General features: G+C 37.7%; 1 protein-coding gene across 5 annotated transcripts in view; it reads left to right on the top strand.

Annotated features, from left to right (window-relative positions):
• Nucleotides 1–3,757: 3,757 nt before the first annotated feature.
• si:ch73-63e15.2 (protein strawberry notch homolog 2) overlaps nucleotides 3,758–5,437 on the top strand; it is an 84,050-nt gene continuing 82,370 nt past the window's right edge. For 3 of the 5 annotated variants that reach the window (XM_024258997.2, XM_024258994.2, XM_024258993.2), the window contains exon 1: nucleotides 3,758–4,041. The gene's annotated coding sequence lies outside the window, so the exon portion shown is untranslated. The remainder of the gene's footprint in view (nucleotides 4,042–5,437) is intronic. The other 2 variants (XM_024258996.2, XM_024258995.2) reach the window with 1 other exon arrangement.

Below are 5,437 nucleotides of genomic sequence, written 5' to 3'. Positions count from 1 at the left end.
ATAATAGTTTTTATGTTGGAAAAGAATAATTCAATTGGCAATCTCGTTTCTTTTTATTTTCATCTTTTTAGACCCTTAATGGAAATCTCTAAACCTTTAACAATTATTGATCCACTGAAGATGCTTGTCAAAACATCTACCATAAGAGAGCTGTATCAAACGGTGGTGCAGTGGTTGGCGTGGCGGCCTTTCATTACAAACGTTGGGAGTTTGAGTCCTGGATAAGGAGAGGTGTTAAAAAAAATAAGTGGTTATTATTTCATCTTTGACTATAAAAACAAATAAATACTTATTTCAATATATTCCTGGTAGTTGTGGTGTTTCTTGTGGTGTTTCACGTGTTATTCACGTGTGTGACGGGGTGGGGGGTACCTAGGGTGCCATGCAGCCCAGGGCCAGACCTGTCCACCAGTCACAATGACCAACGGCTGAAAATACACTTTTCTTGGAGAAATTGTAAATTTGCAATTCTATTCAGATGAGAGCGGATGACTTTCTGCAGACAAAGTTACAGGTAAGGAATGGCACACGGGGAAATGTCTGTGTGTGCTCAGCTCTGATTTCTGTACTCGTAAGTCCTCTGGAGAGAGGGGGGGGGGGTTAAACTTAAAAATATACAGCAGTTTGCATCAATCCCGGTAATTGCAGAAACATTCCAGCAGGATGCGCCAAAATGCAAAAAATCTGAAGCCAACAAGATGAAAAAGTGTTTATTGTTTTCATTATGAGGTTTTTTTTGGTTTGTTTGATTTTGTTGTCTTGGTTTGCCTGTTTTTCCAGAACTAACAGACATCATTACAGATCAAACCCTAAATGCAAATTATGGAGTGTGTTTAAACAAGGTGCTTTTTGCTTTTTGCATTCAGATTGGATTACTTTTGGCCCAGAGTGTCAAAGAAATGCCAAACTGCTACTGTTCAATGTAACTACTAGTCAAATAAAACGTTGCTGTTTTCTTAAATCAAGCTGTTTCTTGAAACAAGACCACTCACCATTCACAAACAATAATTCTGCTTAAAAATATTATTTTAAGTAAAACACAAGGTTCATGACAGATTTTGCTTCAAGATGTTTTCAAGATCAAAAGACTCAACAAGATATTAAAGATTTATTGTCCTAAAACAATTCAATATAGCCCATTAAAAATGTATTTTGTCTTAAATCAAGTCCAATAAGATATTTACGCGAGAATAGACAAAAATATTTAGCGAGATTTTGTGTTTTTGCAGTGCAAAAACAAATGTATTTTAGAAATGATGACTGCAAGGCCCAGCTGTTACACCCCAGTTATCAAGACAGATGCTTTTCTCTCTCTCTTTTTAATGTTTGAATTCTTCATTTTTTTTAAATTTGTTTTATTAATAATTCATATATAGTGGCACTCTTTAATTGTTCCGCAGGTGAAATGACTGTAATTGAAGTGCAAGGGTAGTCTTCCATATTAAAGTTCTGTGTGGCACTAATTGTGTGAATGTTCAGTCAGCATTCACACTATAGTGATTCTCCTTCTTCTTTTCATGTTTTTTAACACATAAAAACTCAATCATGGTTCTGGTGATTTCAGCAATCTTGGTATCAAAATGTTCAGTTTGTTCAGGACATTTCTGCTTGTTTTTTTTAATTCATAAACTTTATAGTTTTTGAAATACTGAGCAAAAATATGCCCCATAGGAAATGAATGAGAGTCTTCAGATGTCATAGTTATAAGTAGATTAGCAACAAACCTTTAAATATATTCATGGGACATGTTTTAATATTTATAGTAACTTTCAAATAATTTGGAGTTCACCTAATGTTTTATACCTTTTTATACCTAGTTATGTTTTTGGCTAATTTGGCATTTACTGAGCTTTTTATGCTAATTTGGATTTTAGCTAATATTTTGGCAACATTAATGTTTTTGGCTAATTTATTATCTAGGGATTTTTTTAGGCTAATTTAGAGTTTAGCTTCTATTTTAGTAACAGGCTAACATTTTTTGACTAATTTAGTTTACTGAGGAATTTTAGGCTAATTTGGAGTTTCGCTAGTACTGTATTTAAGCAACGAGCTAGCTTATTTGGCTAATTTGGTATCTAGCCTACTGAAGTTTTTTGGGCTAATTTGGAGTTAACTCATATTTAAGCAACACACTAAATATTTTTGCAAAATTGGCGTGTATTAAATATTTTTGAGAAATTTAACTACAACTTTTTCAGAAAGTTAGGTCAACTACAGCGCTCTTTTGTAGATCTTTAACAAATTTTCGAGTACTCTAGCAAATTTAACATTTTGCAAATAGCTTTTGTATTTTCAGCGAATTCCTGCAGCAATTATAGTAAATTGCGTCACCATTTTTATCAAAAAGTCTCAGCGTTCTCAGTGACTACTTTGAGCAAAAAAGTATCACACTAGCATTATCGCAGGTAATGCAACTTTTCTAGTTCATTATGCATTCTACATTGCCTGGTTTTAATATAAAAAATGTTAATCTGATGTCACCCTGAAACACATCATTAGGAACATATATAACAATTTTGTTTCAACAACAAATAAGCACACACCCACACACACACAGCAGCCTCTGCTTTCCACCAGCCTCCTGTGTTGGGAAAAGGAGGGAAATGTTATACCAGGAAAGCAGTGGCAGTGTTGGTTTGCTGGAAACGTTTGGAGGTCTTCCAGCTCAGCTGTTCAATAAGGCAAGATGAACTGATTCTGATTTACCAAAATTTCATTGTAACTGCAATGACAATAAAGGCATTCAATTCAATTCAACTGATGAATACCAAAGTCAGTCAAGATCTGCAAGAGGGAAATACCTGCATAAACCCCGTGAATCCATTTCGGTTTGAGTATGAACCCTGGTAAGCAGATTTGGTTTTAACAGCAAATTTGTAGATTTATTCAAACTAATCAATATGTTGGTTTTCATCAAGTAGTAATGAATAACTGCAATACAGTGCTGCTAAAAAAGCTGGCTGTTTAGTTTTGTGGGTCATTATTAAGCCATTTAACCCATTTTATAAGACAGGTACAATATAAATCAAACCTTATCCACAAGTTTATTTCAAAATATAACAACTTGAAATTTTTTCACATCATTTCCTGAAAAATAAAAATGGCACACAACCACACACTCACACAGCATCCTTTAGGGGTGATTTAGAGTTACTAATTTAACACAGTATAAGGTAAGAGCGCCAACTACTACACCTAGCCCGTTGCTGATTTACTCCAGTAAAAAAAGAAAAAAAAGAAAATATGATAACCCAAAAGATACATTAAAAAACATGCTTAATATGGGTGTAACTATTCATTTTAATAACGATTTGATTCCTATCATATGTTGTGGTTGACAATATGATTCATGTTGATTTTGGTTAATTTTTAACAATCCGATTTGATCCTGTTCACTGACCTAAAATGAATCCAGGACATGTTTCTTCAAAACTGCCAGCAGTGTGACTCAGAGATAAATACTGAACGGTGCAGGTGGAGTTTTCCAGATTCCTTGTATTTCTTCAAGATAATAAATGAAATATGTGTACAAACAAACGAGTAAACAAGAATGAATATCAAATCTATTTACATATACAAAGGGAACATTATTAGAACATTCTGAAACTGAACCTGTAATTCTTTGGTAGTACATTTACTTAAGTAAGCTGAGTTTTAAACTCCCGTTTCCTTTACAAATAAGAAGTCAAACATCAGGCAGCAGATGTTATCATTTGTAAAGGTGTTATAAGTGTTGTTAGCGCGTGTGAGGGGATCCCTCCGTGTGAGAGCATTAGTCCAGGTGTGCCTGAACGTTTGGACTGACGACTATTTGCGGCCTGGCTCGCTGCTCCTGATCAACAAGCGGCTCTCCGCGTGACAACAGCGCCGGAAAGGTTTTTCTCTATTCAAAATGGCACCGTCTCAATCAGGAAGTGGAGAAAACAACTACGAAGAATAAGTTGGATACGTTTCCTCGTTTCTTTTTCTTTGAGTGGATTTTCAGCTCACAGCCGACTGGGAAGTCTGCGGTTGGGATTGGGGATAAGTAAGACGCTGACGGTGAGTGGAAGTCGAGGATATCGCAGAAAAAGAGCGACACATCGGCAGATGTCTTATGGGTTCTCGGTAGCCTCTCCTCAGAGCGCACGGTATTACTGTCGAGCCACCCCGGCGTCATAGCGCCTCCGTTAACTTTGGACTATTGGATTGTAGTGGGGAATATGTTCTCCCAGAATTGGTGGCGCCAATGAAAGTTTTGTCGCGAGCTAAAGAAGGAGACGCGAGCGTAGACATGTCTTTACGCCAGCGCCCTTTAAGGCCAGCAGCTCCTCGCTTTTGTGTTGTTATTTCTTCACCACATTTACTCGAGCAAGTGTTCAACAATTACGATTACATATTTTCCATTTTCATTATGTATTTGAATACTATTCATTATTTACAACTGTAACAACCCGTACAGAATGTAAAGTAACGCGGATTCTAACGCAATAAGCGCAACGGACTCAAGCTGTGTACAAAACGAACGTACCCAAAGTCTCTAAAAGCCTATTGGAAATGCTAACGCAGCTAGCACTGTGAACTGTGCCAGAGTGTGGCTAGTATTGGTATATACGTTGAAATTGGGGAATCCAGCTGTGCTCCCCTCGACAGTCTTTATTGTGAAAGAGTGTATACGGTGTGAATGGTTCAAAGCCAAAGTCTGCTCTGCCTCGCCAGCTCCGGGAAACGTCGCGCTAACCGTCCGGCAGGCTAACAGCAATGACAGGAACCGTGAACACAGCGTCGGGGCAGCGATCCTTTGTGCTTTACGACTCCAGACTGCGGCCGTGCCGCTCTGTCCTTCCACGCCAATTCTGGTGAACTTTGTTTGTGTTTTGGTGGAGTAGTTACTCAAAATCTCTCTGTAACTTTACTCAGTTCGAAAGAGGTTTAATTGCAGGAAGAACAGAACAGCCTCGATGAGAAACAATCGCTCTCTTCTAGCTGAAGCCAGTTCGAGTCTTCCACATTTATATGTTCCATCAGATAAAAGTTTAAAGGGGCCATGCCATGAAAAAATAACTTTTTGAGCTTTTAAGTGTATTATACAGTTCATTCTTCACTATAAAGAACCCCAAAATGGTATTTTTCCGTTCATATATTTCTGAGTAATCCTCTCAAAACCTGCAATATCTGCAGCAGCCCCTCCCATACCCACGAAAACCAGCGGGTCCTCACGATTTGACGTCACAGAGTGAGACAGCCCCTTTTTACGAAGTCTGCTCTGACAGCTCCGCCCCAGTCCAACACCCAAATTTTTCCACAGAGCTAGCGGTGGTCAGCAAAAAACTTTAATTTTAGATGCAGAATACCATATATCTTCCAGTTGTGTCCTGTGTTCCATAAATTCCGGCCCAAGCAGGTGTTCATTGCTGTAGACGCAGGACTTTGAAACCATGAAACCATCTTTGAAATA

Source organism: Oryzias melastigma, linkage group LG4 (assembly GCF_002922805.2).
Source record: "Oryzias melastigma strain HK-1 linkage group LG4, ASM292280v2, whole genome shotgun sequence".
Classification (NCBI taxonomy): Eukaryota; Metazoa; Chordata; class Actinopteri; order Beloniformes; family Adrianichthyidae; genus Oryzias; species Oryzias melastigma.
Note: the sequence above shows the minus strand (reverse complement) of the source record. Positions and strands in the feature narration are given on the sequence as shown.